General features: G+C 39.2%; 1 protein-coding gene across 1 annotated transcript in view; it reads right to left on the minus strand.

Annotated features, from left to right (window-relative positions):
• Positions 1-17475, minus strand: part of LOC137091552 (tudor domain-containing 6) — a 28336-nt gene extending 10861 nt beyond the window's left edge. Inside the window, exon 1 of the mRNA XM_067456092.1 lies at positions 17359-17475. The gene's annotated coding sequence lies outside the window, so the exon portion shown is untranslated. The remainder of the gene's footprint in view (positions 1-17358) is intronic.
• Between the last annotated feature and the right edge of the window lie 435 nt (positions 17476-17910).

Consider the following 17910-nt stretch of genomic DNA (forward strand, 5'->3'; position numbering starts at 1 on the left):
AATATTAAAAAGCAAAAAGTTGTTTTTATGAATTCAATTAATTAAGTAGCTATAACCAGCTATTCAATCAAGAGCAGTGAGTGAGTCCTTATCTTTTGTTTGACAGACAGCAGTAAAGGCTACTGCCCCTTTAAGACCTAATACAGAGATATGCATCGTCTTTCTCAACTGTATAAAGTTCTCTTAAGGGATATAGACTGTCTGATGGATACTCATCAAGATCGACATGTTGACATACTTTTTGTGTGAGTTTATCCGTTCAAACGCAAGACTTGAAAGAACTCAATATTTGCGCGCTGTGAGACGTGCGTGCGCTGCGCACAGACAGATCTTCTCTTACTGCAGAGGGTTCTCATTCGCGTCTTCTGGCGAATATACTGAGTGATGATGGCGAAAATGACTGGTCATACGGCAGCACTCGCATGCATTGAACACAGTTTACAAATATAGACCGTTTTGCCCATGTTTTCTTTTATTATCGCTGTTGTAGTGCACGTGTATCCATCGACAGAACCATACATAAAGCATTATTTTTCAAGTTACAACCAGTGCCGCCGCTCCCACCACGCGCTGGGGTCGAGCAGAACACACGCTACCCATAGCAACGCGTTATGACAACGACATTTCAGACTGACAGAGACAAGATAAACGGCTTTTCCGCCATTTGTTACTGTTTTGTACACGTTGTTATATTAATTATAATTCAAAATCTGTTTTATTCGCCACAATATAGTAATGATAAATGTTGAGAGCGGCACTTTTGATTCATTTTCAAAAAGGGCAGGGGCTCAAACTAAGCCCTCCCTTCTGCAGTGCACTTGCCCGGTGTGTGTAACGTGTCCATGGTCCTGACTCCTGTCACACGGCGAAATCTCCGACAAGGCTTTAATAGTCTAACGTTACAGTGAATGAGAGTATGAGCCGAACCGAAACGAACGCACGTGCAGGCCATAGTGTGACATCATAGTGTGACATCCGTTAACCATAGTGTAAACATAGATGACGTCACGGGTTTTTCTATAAACGAAAGAACGTAGCCTTCGTTTGTATGGCCCAGGCAATTTATACATTTATAATACTTACTAAAATATAATTCATATTATTTTATTACTGTTGTATTAGTTGTTTGAAAAGTAAAAAAAGAAATTGGTCGGTCTTAAAGCCAATTTACAACCGGCAAGTCGGTCGGACTAAAAGGAAAAAAAAATAAAAAATTGAGTCGGCCCTAAATTGACAGGGTCGGTCGGGTTACGGCAAACAAGAATATTTTTAAGGATGGCCTGATCAGAGATGAGGTAAAATCCATAGACACTTGCTCAATGGTTCTCAGTGACTTCATGATTCATTCATCACTTCATGACTCGTCGCCCCCCTCGTGGTGAACCATTGACATATCAAAGTGTTTCGAAACAGTAATGACGTAACAAAGCCTCGTTTACAGAGACCATGTGACTTTGACAGTTTGGACACTTTGGAGTGCATATCAAACTGCCCAAGTCACATGGTCTCTGTAAACGAGGCTTTGTTACGTCATTACTGTTTCGAAACCCTTTGATATGTCAACGGAACCAATGGACTCAAAACAGAAGATTTGTAAGCCTTCGAAACTTCATGAAGCAGTGGTTTGAAATTGACATCACTATGTAAAAGATTGCAATCATCAACATTAAGCAGCATGTAAATCAAAACCGCCCAATGTTACTGAATAAAATGCAGACCCTGGACAAGCTATAAGACCATCAAGCTTTAGGAGTGCTGAGATTCATTCTTATCCATCTGTGTTTTGATCTGAATCACATCTGGACGTAACGTTAGTCTTTTACAAAAACGCAATCAAACGTCAGGACAATGGTAGGGGAAACACTGATGTAGTGCTGCAAGAAACAATTGTTTTAATAAATGGCTGATCAAATAATCAACATTCAATCTAATCAGAAAAGATTTATGCATTTCATTTCAAGAGTGTTATTCCACAATGCTTAAGGATGGCTAGGAAATCATATTTATTTAGGTAAATGGAATGGTAGTGTTATATTTGCAAGAAAGGTTTAAATTCCTAACAAATTGTGATAAAGAAAAACAAACGCTCATTACTGTCATTTCATTATCTATAAGAGATGCATTCTCCAAATAAATTACAATCTCTTTGCTATGGAAGCTTGTTTCCACCACAAAATAAAAAAAATTTAAAAGATAATTGCGACCATCTTTGCAACTTTCTGACTTGTCCCCTCATAATTGTGATATATAAACCTTATAATTCCAAGAAATAAAAGTCAGAATTGCAAAAGAAAGTAAAATTTTGAAAGAAAGGCTAACTTTTTTCCCCTCCAAATTGTAATTTTGGTCATGTCACCTTCATAGCACTTTTTTTTTTTACAACAGATTGCTTCAAAGCAGCTTTACAGTGATAATAGGAAATTAATGTTGCTTTAGAAGAGAAGCTAAAGTAAGTTGTTTGATACATTTCTTTTGTCCGTTACTGATTCATTATTTTATTTGGCGCCAACACCATCCTCAGCCAAAACAGAAACCCCCCAATGCGTTCCGGACGCCCTTCTGCACGGCAACATCACCTGGCAGCCGGAGAACGCAAACCATGAAAGGTTTTGAAATAGTTTTTAAACTATACCACCATCATCCCTGAGCAAACCCCAAGAAAGGTGAATCTGCAAAAACAGCCACGGCATGTACACAAACATTACAAGTTCAGCCTGGCAAGCGTGTTTGAATACGTAATATGGGTGCATACTTTTTATCTGTATAGAGCAGTGGTTTTCAAACCTGCCCTGAAGGCACCCCTGCCCTGCACATTTTGTATGTCTCCCTTATCAGACACACCCAATTTAGTTCTCAGTCTCTACTAACAAGGTGATAGAGTTGAATCAGGTGTTTTAAATGAGGGAGAAACACAAGCTGTGTCTCATTTCATTACATTTCAAAGGCTGCGTCCGGAGGACACATCCTGTGTAGGATGCAGTATACGGAGTGTCCTCAATCAGAATTAAACGAGACGTATTTCTTAGGACACACAGGCAGGAAGTACCACGTTGCTATGCCAACACGTTCAGCCTCGTTGCACTCTCACGCCAGTTATATGAATGAAAATTATTTATAACTTGAAAATTACTATGAAATGTTTCTTGTCTTGACAGGCAACATGACATCATGACTTTGCGTAAACATACACGCCACTTTCTAAAGGCAAGTGGCACGTTATCTATACGCATTGAGCTATCCGTGTGTATGTCTATGCCTAAACAAACCATCATCTCCGCGTGCATGTCTACGCCGTGCGATTCTGCCAACCTGATCTGACAGAATTAATATTTATAGCCTAATTTTATATTTTGGAGCAACTCTCTCAACAATATAAAACAAGTAACAGGCAAATAAATGTACAGTCACATGTATTTATTGCAAAAACGGACCAAAAATAGTATAAAAGTATTAACTCATGTTGCATTCCTAGTCTTCTGAAGTCAGACGATATCTCCATGTTAAGAACAGTTGATCTTAACGTTTTAGTCGTTGAAATTATGATCGCGCGCCCCTTCGTGAACAGAACACACACGCACTCGTTAATATTTCTGATTCAAATGATACACGAGACGACAACGATGAGAATGATGCGATTGGTCACGAGACACACGAGAGCCAATGCTGTCAAAGCTGACGTGACGGTTCTTCCAGCGGCAATATTTGAAATGTATTAATCTTTGGCGGATGGACTCGGTTGTTACTGATCGCTTTTGGGGATTTTCTTCACATAAATCAATCGTTTGGCCTCGGAACACTTGGAGTATTTGTACTTTCTGAATAAATGCCTGCAGTCGTATCTGCCTGTTATCCTGTTTTTTATAATACACAAATGGGTAGGTTTAGGGAAGCGTTTGAGTTACGCATTCAAAAGGTGCCTGAATATGTTTGTCCACAAGGTAAATGGATTTATAAACATACTAAATTATGTTTTTTTGAAAATGTAAAAATCCAGAATGTTTCTTGTGATGGGTAGGTTTAGGGGCTGTGTGTGTGTGTGATGGGTAGGTTTAGGGGCTATGTGTGTGTGTGATGGGTAGGTTTAGGGGCTGTGTGTGTGTGTGATGGGTAGGTTTAGGGGCTGTGTGTGTGATGGGTAGGTTTAGGGGTTGTGTGTGTGTGTGATGGGTAGGTTTAGGGGTAGGGGAAGTGTAGGGGGGTAGAAAGAAACAGCATTGATAAACACGCTAAAAAGCGATTATGCGTCTTTATAGCACGCCAAAATGGCATACGAATTGCCGTGTCATACATACACCATTTCATGAGATCAGTCTGCCATGATTCATCATAGCAGGTTTGAGGAGGTCGGTTGTCCTTTTCCTGTTCGAAGCTTAATGTATGTTTGATAGCTTATAGCTTGCTTATCTTTTTTGCTGTAAAAGCCAGTGTTTCTCCATGGATGAAGTACAAATAGACAAAAAAAATGAAGGTGGATACACACTAGGGATGCACCGAGTAGTCGGCCACCGAAAACCGAGAATGCACTTTTGGACAATTTTCCTCTGAACAATTTCGGTTCACTTTCATAATCAAAACAATACGGGCAAAATGTTGTGATGACGAAAACAGATATCGCAACAGTGCTTGTCTAAAGCAATATATCTGCGGTGTGGACGTATGTGGTTCATCTCACATCTGATGAGGCAAATATTTGTTGTAACTTGAAAATAATGCTTTGTTTTAGAGCTGCAACTAACGATTATTTTTTCTGTCGACTAATCTAACGATTATTTTTTCGATTAGTCGACTAATCTAACGATTAATTTTTTTAGCCTTTGAAATTTTTCGAAATTCTGTGGCACCCCCTCGCATAAGTTACGCTAGAGGTGTAACAGTACAGACTGCTCACAGTTCGCTTTGTATCACGGTTTTAGGTTCACGTTTCAGTACAGTTCGGTATTTGCTATGTTCAGGGGAAAAAGGACTACTGTCAAATGAAAATAAAGAAAATAAGAACAGATAACTTAAATAGAAGCAGCAGCACAAATAAATACTATTGAGCAAAGATGAGAACAAAATAAACAATGCTTTTCAGGATTTTCAGGTAGGTCTAACATTAGTTTTTAGGTAGAGAAATGGAATTAAGTAATCAAAAGTAAAATAACCACACATTTAACGGTTTAAAATTAAAAAATAATCCTTATTAAACTTACAAAAGCTATTCAGTCAGGAGCAGTGAGTGATGTCTTTATCTTTTGTTTGACATTAAACAGACAGCAGTGAAGGCTACTGCCCCTTTAAGACCCACGGATAGTCGTCGTATTTTCTGTATAAAGTTCACTTAAGGCATAGAGTAGGCTATGACATTTTGACATACTTCTTGTGAGTTTGTCCGTTTAAGCACAGGATTTGAAAGATAACTCAATATTTGCGCGCTTTGGGACGAGTGCAGAGACAGATCTTCTCATTCGCGTCTCCTTGCTACACGGGGGTGATGACGGTGAAAATGACTGCTCATATGCTGTACGTGTACAGCAGCACTCGCATGCGTTTTATAAAGTTTACAAAGAGAGACCGTTTTGCCCACGTTTTTCTTTTATTATCGCTGTTGTTGTAGTGTACCTGAGGAGTCAGCACGTGTATCCATCGACAGAAACATACATACAGCATTATTTTCAAGTTACAACCCATAATAAAGATGCGTCATCAGATGCGAGATGAACCGAAGTGTAAGCGCGTCCCCGCAACTTTTGCTCGGGATCCCGGTTGGGAAACACTGGTCTGTATTGATTGACACCGCGCTGGTTTGTTTAGAATTATATGAGCGCCGTGACCGCGCGCTGCCGCGTGATGAAGGCGTGTCGCAACTCTGTTATTCAACTGCTCTGGTTTTAAAGGCTATGTCATACTAAATGCGCTAAAATGCAATAAAACTTGTTTTACGGTCGAATGCAACGCGTGTGTGTGTGAGTGAGTAAGAGACGCGCAAAAGGGCGGAGAGAGAATTTAAGGAAATGCAGCTAAACGAATATGCGTGCGTCTTTTAAATAGCGTAAAAATGAATGAATGACGAATGTGGCGGCCGTTATTGATTATGTGGCAGTCCGCCACAAATTAGTCTATGTGTGGGAAACACTGTTTGGCCTCTGTTTAAAGTATTCCCATACTTTTGATATTCGCGGTCTAGGTTTTTGTGATAGAGCCAACATTACGCGAGATGAACGTCTGACACGACGCGTCGACGCATTTCACGAACGTCGACGTATTTCCGTAGTCGACGTCATCGATGACGTCGACGCGTCGTTGCAGCACTAATGTTTGTCGATGGATGCACGTGCTAGCTCCTCAGTGATTCACTACAACAGTGATAAAACAAAAACATGGGCAAAACAGTCCTTGCCTGGTAAACTTTGTACAATGCATGCGAGTGCTGCCGTATGTTCGAATTTTTCGGTTCCTCATTTTGGTGCCATCAAACGTGCTTTCACGCTTTGACTGGCGCTGAGCCAGAAACAGCCGCGCTCAGTGCTCGTCACATCACAACTACTCAGCGTTTTCACCACATCATGTTTATTTTAGGTTTCAGACATATAAATGCACATAAGTAGCAGCAAAAACACGCAGATGTCTCTGGAAGTGGCAATATCAATCCTTTCAGACAGTTATAATTCGACTGTTTTATTCATATCAGACACATTATATAAGTTACTATAGATGACATAGGTAGCAAGTTTATGAATATTTTGAATAAAAAAGAAAAAACCTAAAGTCGATTAAAAATTGAGCTTGCGCCTATATAATGTGCGTCCGGTGTGCGATCCCCTTTAAGCAAGACGTTTCGGACAAAATCTTGAATTGTTATGGCAACCATTAAAGGCACAAGTTGAACCTGAGCTCATGTTAACAACATTTAAACAACTTATTCTAATCAATGTAATGTTCCCTTCTCTGTCGATATCATGGTCCACGCTAGTAGAGGTTAGCCACTGAACAGGAAGCACAATAGTAGAAAGCGGAAGTAGTTCAGCACCCATTGGTTGCTGGAGAAACAAGCCGATAATATTTTAAAAAATATGACGGTTGTTAACAGCGACGCAAAGAATTGTCTCCAGCCATGAAGGATACACCTCATGCACACTCCGAATTCCTGTGAAAGAAGGGCGCATTCGAAGGTCGCATTCGGAGTGTCCTACTCACTTTTTTAAAATGAGACGGCCTTATGGCGTACAGAGCCTTCAAATGCGACCTCCGGAGGACGCAGCCTTCTGAAATGAGACACAGCTACAAAATGTTGAGGGCTGGGGTGCCTCCAGGACAGGTTTGAAAACCACTGGTATAGAGGGGGAGGAAGAAGGCCTTCACAGAGGAGTCTCTGCTGACACTTCAGGGCTGAGTTGCAGGCATGTCTAGACACAGGTCCTGGATTCCTGGAGCCTGATCTGGATTTGGAAGACTACCGGACTGGTAGTCGAGTAAATTGGATTAAAGAAAATTGTGGTAAATATATAATAATGAGACAATAATAATTGGCTTAAATAAAATATCAAATGAAAGTTATTTTTTTGAACAAGACTGTTATAATAAATCATGTAATTTGCATAATATTATAAACAATCAACTTCATGTACATTATGTGTAATAAAACAAATGCCTGCAGAGGGTGTGATTGTTGATGTTACTCTTTACAGCATATCAAATCCTTGTTTGGCCATTTTTTTTTAATTGAGATTAACATTTAGAAACATACCAATGTATTCTCCAAGCAGCAACCTCCCACGATCTCTCTTGAAGCCAATACGGAAGTAATGTAAACTGCAATTCCTCAACTGGCCACTAGGGACAGGCTCCAGAAGGGAGCCGAATCTCATTGAGCCCCATGTTAAAATTCTCAACTTTAAAGCAGAACATTTTGATTAATTTTGATCTTCATGACAACTCTGAGGGGGGGGGGTATTTTTTTATAACTCATTCGTTTACGTTATATAAAGCCTTAAGGTTCTGCATAATTAAGGGCGTGGTTACAAGTGGATAGCCATTTATCCGCCGTCTATAGTCATTGCGTCACCTCAGCTCCGCGCACATCCCGCCTTTTTGCCCATTTTCTGTTATCTGGGAGTGACACGCGATGACTCGCTCACAAGATGGCAACGCCCAGCTCGCCCCCACTTTAAGCTTCAGAACGGCTTATCAGAATCCTATGGGTGACGTCACGGACGCTACGTCCATATTTTTTTACAGTCTATGGTATTCTCCTGTGTTAGTGTAAGTTTAAAGGGATACTTCACCGCTTTTTCATATTAAACTATGTTATTCCCTTAACTAAGACGAGTTGATAGTTGATACACGTCCTTCTAAAAAAATTAGCATATTGTGATAAAGTTCATTATGTAATGATAAAAATTAAACTTTCATATATTTTAGATTCATTGCACTCCAACTGAAATATTTCAGGTCTTTTATTGTTTTAATACTGATGATTTTGGCATACAGCTCATGAAGACCCAAAATTCCTATCTCAAATTATTAGCATATCATAAAAAGTTTCTCTAAACGAGCTATTAACCTGATCATCTGAATCAACTAATTAACTCTAAACACCTGCAAAAGATTCCTGAGGCTTTTAAAAACTCCCAGCCTGGTTCATTACTCAAAACCGCAATCATGGGTAAAACTGCCGACCTGACTGCTGTCCAGAAGGCCATCATTGACACCCTCAAGCGAGAGGGTTAGACACAGAAAGAAATTTCTGAACGAATAGGCTGTTCCCAGAGTGCTGTATCAAGGCACCTCAGGGGGAAGTCTGTGGGAAGGAAAAAGTGTGGCAAAAAATGCAGCACAACGAGAAGAGGTGACCGGACCCTGAGGAAGATTGTGGAGAAGGACCGATTCCAGACCTTGGGGGACCTGCGGAAGCAGTGGACTGAGTCTGGAGTAGAAACATCCAGAGCCACCGTCCACAGGCGTGTGCAGGAAATGGGCTACAGGTGCCGCATTCCCCAGGTCAAGACACTTTTGGGCTACAGAGAAGCAGCACTGGACTGTTGCTCAGTGGTCCAAAGTACTTTTTTCGGATGAAAGCAAATTTTGCATGTCATTCGGAAATCAAGGTGCCAGAGTCTGGAGGAAGACTGGGGAGAAGGAAATACCAAAATGCCTGAAGTCCAGTGTCAAGTACCCACAGTCACTGATGGTCTGGGGTGCCATGTCAGCTGCTGGTATTGGTCCACTGTGTTTTATCAAGGGCAGGGTCAATGCAGCTGGCTATCAGGAGATTTTGGAGCACTTCATGCTTCCATCATCTGCTGAAAAGCTTTATGGAGATGAAGATTTGGTTTTTCAGCACGACCTGGCACCTGCTCACAGTGCCAAAACCACTGGTAAATGGTTTACTGACCATGGTATTACTGTGCTCAATTGGCCTGCCAACTCTCCTGACCTGAACCCCATAGAGAATCTGTGGGATATTGTGAAGAGAAAGTTGAGAGACGCAAGACCCAACACTCTGGATGAGCTTAAGGCCGCTATCGAAGCATCCTGGGCCTCCATAACACCTCAGCAGTACCACAGGCTGATCGCCTCCATGCCACGCCGCATTGAAGCAGTCATTTCTGCAAAAGGATTCCCGACCAAGTATTGAGTGCATAACTGAACATAATTATTTAAAGGTTGACTTTTTTTGTTAATTAAAAACACTTTTCTTTTATTGGTCGGATGAAATTTGCTAATTTTTTTAGCTGTATGTCAAAATCAAAATCATCAGTATTAAAACAATAAAAGACCTGAAATATTTCAGTTGGTGTGCAATAAATTTGAAATATATGAAAGTTTAATTTTTATCATTACATTATGGAAAATAATGAACTTTATCACAATATGCTAATTTTTTGAGAAGGACCCGTGCCCGGTTGCATAAAACACCTTAAGTGAAAATTTCCCTTAAGATCGCGCTTAGGTTTCCCTTAAACTTAAGGGTGTTGCATAAAATAACCCTTAAGTATCACTTAAGGGTTTATTAAACTGAAACGTCATAAACCCTTAGAATTATCCTCAAATGTCTATTTTTCACTTAAGTAATCCCTTAAAAACCGTTAAGTGTTGCATAAAGCCCCTTAACTGTCATTTTCCTAAGTATAGTTTAAGGTTAGGAAAAGTTTACCTTAAGAGTTGACGAACATTAATGAGAAAAAAATAGCTGAGTTTATTGATCCTGTTGAAGATGTAAATGTGCCAAAGCGAATTTTTCGCGATAGGGAGAATCCTCTGGACCATCTTAGCGATGAAAAACTGCTTCGCGAATATAGATTTGATCGCCGCGGGATATATGAGATCGCTAACAAACTGGAAGGCGATCTTGATCATGTTACCCAGCGCAACCACTCACTACCCTCTGTGTTACAGTTGCTTATAGCACTTCGGTTCTTTGCAACTGGGAGTTTCCAGTCTGTAATGGGAGATGTTTTCCATGTTCATAAATCGTCAGTTAGTAGAGTTATTCACCGGGTTGCAGGGGCTCTCTGCCGTCATTTAAGCCAAACTGTGACATTTTCATCGCGTGTTGAACTGGATGCCATTCAAACCTCTTTTTTTCGGAAAGCGGGATTTCCTCGAATAAGTGTAATAGATGGCACACATGTCAGAATTCAGACTCCCCGCACGCATGAAGATCAGCAGTATGTTAACAGAAAAAATTACCATTCTGTTAATGTGCAGCTAGTGTGACCATATGTGCAGAATTAGAAATGTTGTTGCATCATGGCCAGGGAGTAGCATGACTCTAGGATTTAGACAGAGCTATAGCCTATTAACTTTAAAAAGTTGAAAATTAAGTAAAAACATATAGGCTATTGTCAACTTATTGATCATATTTTTTCAATGTATTAAAATGTATTTTGACTTGTTGATAATTATGGTCATCGTTTGATCCTAGGAAAGATCAAACTGATCAGATCAACGATCGGACAGCTCAAACGGAGATTGCAGTCTCCACAACGAGCTGCGCGTCTGCAGAATTATTGTCGCCAGCGTTGTTCTTTTTAACATGTCAAAGATGTATTGTGAAGAGGGAGATGATGTCGAAGAAGAGGCTCAAGAAGCAGAAGCAGAAGAGGCTCATGAAGAAAATCAACAAGATTTTCAACGGGCTGGATTTGTTGTCAGAGATGCCATCGTAAATGCATTCTTTAATTAGTTTAGCTAGTAGCCTATGGACAATAGTCATAAATATAAATAAATAAAATATAAATAAATAAATACAAAACCTGTCAGATCTGTCATAAAAAAAATATTCGTCAATTGATGTGCATTTTATTTTTCCTTCACTTTGTAGCTGCATTAGTTTGTTATTAAGAATGAAGTTGTAAAGGTCTTGATTTTCCTTCTCCTTTTTAAGTTTTTCGATCTCTAATTGCAGTTTTGTCTTCTGTAGGCTCATGTCTCTTCGCAGTTTTTCTCTTGTCGCGGCTGGAGAGGATATTTGCGTCTTTCTGCAATTCACAAGTGTTTTGAAGGAATAATGAAAAAAATCTAAAAATTACATCGATGCTGTTCTAAGTAAAATTAACAATAGACTAAAATAATTGTTAACAAAGAAGCAATAAAACCTCACTTTGCTGCATGATTTGGCGTGCTGCTGGCGCTCTGCCGGTGTTGAAGCTGATTTTTGCTGAGAAGGTCTAACGTGTTAAACAAATAACGTTACCAAGCGTAGTATTTTATTTTGTCGTGATCTTCAAATCGTTTATCCTCAGCAGTGATCATTTTTATTTGATTTAAGACAATAATGTTCTCTCACTCCGTGTAATATTCCTCTTGTTGAATCTCAGCTTCACTCTCTAACCCGCCAGCGTAGCGTGTCTATGGCAACAATAGAATTTTATAACGGTAAAACCTGGGTCGCAGTCGTGAAAAACTTAGCGGTGTCCCTTACCTAAGAGAACCGTTTAAGGGATTATATGCAACACCCTTAAATCATTCCCTTAGATAAGGGGAAATCACGCCTTAAGTATCATACTTAAGGGAAAAACTTAAGGAGTTTTATGCAACCGGGCACCGTACCTCTCTCGTCTCTTCACTTAATCGCTCTGACGCGCGGTGACGATCTGATAGCGTTTAGCTCAGCCCAATAAGCCCAGTTCATTCACTATGGTACCAAATAGAGATCAAGTTAGAAGCGACCAAACACCTCCACGTTTTCCCTATTTAAATACAGTTACACAAATAGTTGAACGATCAGGTATGGTGACATAAAATAAAACGTGGCGCTTTTCTCTGTGGATGAATTATTTTATAATTTGATATATTATTTTTTTATTATTTGAGCAGCGCATGGAACTGCAAAAGGCGAATATCCGCACAGCGCAGCCACTGACGAACGTACGAACGGCACTTTGACTTTGAATTTTGTTTTATACAATCGTGTGAAATGGGAACATTACAGGTTCTGTGTTGAATCAGCTGAAAACAGCCACGAGCATGTATTTATGATGAAGCAAAGTGGAAAATGGTAATCCACACAAACGTTTCACTTTAGCACAACCACAATTTACCTTGCAGCTACTAACAGCAAATAAATATGGTGTTTTGGAAGAAACATTCATTAAAATTGTTGCTATTATTACTTAAAGTAATATTGCAGAATATACATCACTTTTTATAGAGGCTGTTTTAGTATTTTCCACAGGTGTTTACAATTTTTTAAAATGACAAATATAATAGTATATTATATATGTTTTATATATTTAGAAACCATATAACCATATAATGAGGAGCATGGTTTTTACAGTCTATGTTGTTACCCTGTGACTATCATGATCTTACATTTAAATGAAACTGGCCTACAGTTAAACAAAAGTCTAAAGCACAGTCTATAGCAGCTTTAAAAGTTTTATGAACTTTTTAATAGATCTAATAAAATTTAATTAAATTTCAATGATAGCCTCATGAAAGATAGATATCAGTGTCTTACTTTATGTGTTCACTCTTGAAAAATATGATTGTTTTTAAAGGGGTAGTTCAACCAAAACATTTGAAAATGTTTTTTTTCACCCTAATGTCATTCCAAACCTAATTGTGTTTTTTTGTTTTGTTCATACAATATTCAAAGGGTAGGCTAACCAAAAATGGCTTGGTTGCCAACATTCTTCAAAACATCTTTTGTTTCACGGAAGTCATACAGGTTTGGAACGATACGAGTGTGAGTAAATGACAGCATTTAAAAGCAGTACATTTATTTTATTGCATCTTAGCTCAAATAATCAGTGCTTTACTGTCAAGTGCATTTCTGTGTGACAAAAAAAAAATCTATATTAAGTGTATCTGCATTTGCAGCAAATTCGATACTATCAATCATTTTTATTGTCCTAGTTTTATTTATTCACTCCAATTTAAGGCCCCAACCCCAGCAAAACCATTCATGGGGGACTCATGGGGCGGATGTGCTGGGTTTGCCAGGGCTGAATTTAAGCCCCAGTCCAGCCCTGCCAAGGAAACTAGCATGTATAAACCATAATTAAACATCTTAAGTAATTAAAAAGGAATTTAAACCTGTATGATGTGCAGGATATGCAGCAGAGTTTGGAAAATGGATGATTGATTCAGCTGTGGGCGACATCTGACGAGACGGGGGAATTCATTCAGCGGGACAGTCACAGTGCATTATGGTTATTCTCTAGCCGCTGAGCGTACAGGAGTTGTACACTTGTTATTGCGGTGCATTGTGGTATTGAATGAGTGCACTCAATGTCCACTATAGCAGTGTCCCAAATGACACACTATACTAGTATTTATGCACTAGTATGTAGCCTACTCAACCGTGTAGTGTATGAACTTTACATGGCCATTTTGTCTTTTCAACGTGAAATCTGGTTCCTCCCCCTCAATTACATTAGAGCTGCGACAGTTAATTTAGTGCATCATCTGGGTATTTAAGATGCACTTTTTCTTGTGGAACGCACTACTTACACTTTTTATACTTAAAAACTTTATAGAATAGTGCACAAGTACAAGATTTGGCACACAGCTTATGGTTTGGGACACCATTACAAATGGCAGTCACTTCAAGGATATATGGGACAATTTTGGACATAGCCAATGATCTCTATGAACCATTCCTCTCAGAAACGGTGGTTGGTCCCAGCATAGGTCATCCTAACCAATGATAACTCCCCCACCCCTCAGTGTTTCCTAATGTACGCAAGACAAACTAAATCAAATTACACCTCAAATTATTTCTTCCCAAAGTTGGTTTCTGTCATTGTAGGCAGTTTTAAGTCACGATTATTTCATTTCAAGAGTTCGCTTTTGTAGATGAAAAGGGGTGTGACATCATGATTGACAGCTTCTCTGAGTGAAGTTGACACTGAGGTACCAACTGAGTTTTTTCGGGATTTTCAGGAGGAGAGTGGAGCTTTAGCTTTAAAGGGTCATGAAACCCCAAAACACTTTGAGATGTAAACAGATATGTATAGGCTTCACATCATTGAAAACACTAAGGGTACTCATTAATGGTATTCATATGTGAAAATAGTTATTTTTGCATTTTTCAGAGCGATTTCTGTCTTCCGGTTTGAAAAGCTTAGTCGGAGCAACGTCACAAATGCTGACGTCGGCACGGCCTTTTCGGCCCAAGTATGGGCTGCTGGGCACATGCTGACGTCGACCGCTCCGAGCGATTCTCGATATATATTCATGACATAAAGCTCATTCAGTCCAATCCCTGCGCTGTAGTATGCATACAAGATAATTCAGTTAATATGCATGAGACAGTCACTTCTGTCAGGCTCGTCTTACATCATTATTGTAGAGATATGGTGGGGAAGTTTTGGAAGCAGCGTGCGGAAAAGTCACGGAGGAAAGCTAGGCGTTGTGCTGATACGAAGTAACGTAAAGGGTGCCGAGCGAGCTGTAACCGGCGCCGTCTGTGGAAGCCTTTGCTACAAAGGCTCGGTAAAGTAAAATTCACATAAGGAATCGCACGCCGAACCTCCAAGCGTTGACTATCTATGTCAGGAGTGCAAAATAACCAATCTGTAATCTGTAGGCTAATGAACAAAAGCCACGTCCTCTCCGTTTTATTTGTCGTCACAGCCATGCACTAAACCGCATGTGTTCGGGCTCTTAGTGAAACAGTGTGATGCATATTTGGACAAATATAGATTTAGCTGCCGAGTGACCGCGCGGATTGTCACGGCAACCCAGCGCGCGTCGCTCTGCTTCAGATGCGCGGTCGAGACTATGAAGCCTCAAACCCCTTCGCTTTTACCCCGATCTAGAATTACACATCTCTATCACATCGCATGTTGGGTGGTTCACGTTCTCTTATCACGTCGGCGCGTTGTTCATCTTGCCAAACAGCAAGCATATTTGGACAAATATAGTTTTATCACGTTTGCAAAATATTTCGTCATGCAGAATAACATTTATTTTCATTTCTCACTGAATTATGCTGGTTTGAACTTTGAAGAGCTGAATGATTTACGATCTCTGCTGCACGCCACTCATAGCTCTCTCATTCGCTGTACTCATCCCTCATTTAATCTCACTGTGGTAAACTATGCCAACGTGAACCAAGAACATGTCTCAGAACCGCTGTAATTGCTGCTATATCTCTAATCTTAATGCACCTACTGACACTCCCCTATTTATGCAAACCATTCCCTCTTTCCACACAATACCATCCCACCTTTTCACAGTCGACCACTCCCTTTTTAACAAGCTTTTTCAAATCGAAGGTGTGAAAAAACACAGCTGCAGCAGGGGGGTTTCATGACCCTTTAAAGGTCCACTGAAGTGCTTTGGAACGCGCCACATTATTCAATGTGTTGACGTGATTTCCCCTGAAACGGCTGCAGCTGTTAGCAGCTCCTCCCCTTTTTAGAAACGGCCAATAGCATTTCGTTAATAATATCACAGTTTTACTAGAGCGGACCTTTCTGTTTGGTGAAGCCAGTTATCTCCTCCATATCGCTTTGAAATGCAGCATTCTGTGCAGAATTCAAATGGGAACGACATGTTTGTTATCTGCGCAGTCGCTCTCATGTTTATAGATTAAATTTAGACCAGAGCAGTTGGTGTGTGTGCCCTGCTGCGGTGCATGAAACTAACGTGAAAAACAGACTTAATTCACCTCAAATGAAAGCATATTTACACTGACTCGTTTCCTATCGCATATATAGTGTGCTATGTGCCTTTCACCATGTAGAAATGAGTAAATGTTTTAACAACTGACCGATTTCAGCCTTAGCTTCTGCAGTGTAGGGGACGGGCTTTAGATTCTAGAGAGCATTTTGATTGGACAGAACATTTGAAGAGAAAGTGAAGTCTGCGATGATGTCACCAAAATCTGAGATTCGTTTTAACGGAAGTGAGAGACTGTAAATTTTGAATGCTTATATCTCCTAAATGCAAATTGTGTTATTGTTTTGGAACATACAAGCTTATTCATAACATAAGGCTGACACAGTCATACTAAAAGCTAAAAAAAAAAAAAAAAAAAAAAAAAAACATTTTGATTTCAGTGGGCCTTTAATTTCTACACATCCATAACTGTTTATTTCACACCAACATAATTGTTCTGCATCTGCGAGTGTGGACAGGCTTTTGATATCGTGCCTCTACTTTCCTTCCTGTTGATAGAGTATAGCCTACTTTCAATAAAATATTTGTAACTTTGTAAATGCTTTTTTGTGCATGTTTGGCCTGTAATTGTTGCATTTACACCGTTCTGACCAGCAGGGGTCACTAGCGTGTGCCGTTTCAAACGCTTCGAAAAACAGTGGATCATTTTGCAAATCAATTGATTCAAAGTTTTTTTTTTTTAATCCCATCACTAAAATTATACAGTAAAAGACAGAACAATATAATCCAAGCACTTGTAAAAGGTTGCGCCACAAACTCAATATCATAAGAGCTTTTCACTTCGATGAGAAATGTCACGTTTTAATATCGCGAGATGTCGTGTGTCAAGTTGGTATCTAATACTATAATAAATGGACTGCAGCAATGAACATTTTTGTAATTTGTCGAAACAAAAATGAAACAAATGCTAAATTAGACATACTGATGATGACACGTAATATGCAAATACAGTGGGCCTGGCTAGATTGAAAAACAAACAAAAAATAATAAAATAAATTCTGAACTATCCAGGGTCTTAAAAGTACAGAAAGTAACGTTACTTCAAAACAGAGGGAAGCCAAAGTTTGAACCACGATTAAAATAAGCTTAAGATAAATTATGAATTTAGCTGCATCTTTATTCAAAGCTAGAGATGGCGAATCCACCCTTTAGGGTTCGAAGCTAAACACCGTTTTAACTGGTAACTGAACTGTTAAGTCAACCGCGTACCTGTAACAAACGATGAATTTGTCTATGAAAACTTACCAAGCGTGAATTTTCCCCCATCACGGACGCCATGATTGACTGATTTTGCAGTGAATATAAAGTCAACTGGGAACAACTGCGATTTAAAAACGCCACTGGAAGTTTTAGCGAATCATTTACGTCTACGTCACGCGTGTGAGCGCGCAAAAAACGTCACGTGTAAACCGCGTGATTTTTTTTAATTCCAATTTTGTATTCAATTTCTGTTTTGAATTGTAACTGTGTTTGCTTTTGTATATGTTATATTATTATTATTATTATTATTATTATTATTATTATTATTATTATTATTATTATTATTTATAATAATAATAATAATAACTGTAAACTAATCTAAAGTACATATTTTAAAATTGTCTGGTTTAAAGTAGCCTTAAAATTAACTAATTAAAATATACCTGTACAAAAATGACCATTGTGACTTTCTTTTCCTCAAAAATACCAGTTACTACAGTTAAAAACAACTGTTATTGGCAAATAATCATTATAGAAAATAATATTAACTCTGTTTTTAGTCAATTTACAGTGGTAAAACAAAGATATTTTAGGAGA

The sequence above is a fragment of the Pseudorasbora parva genome, chromosome 10 (genome assembly GCF_024679245.1).
Source record: "Pseudorasbora parva isolate DD20220531a chromosome 10, ASM2467924v1, whole genome shotgun sequence".
Lineage (NCBI taxonomy): Eukaryota > Metazoa > Chordata > Actinopteri > Cypriniformes > Gobionidae > Pseudorasbora > Pseudorasbora parva.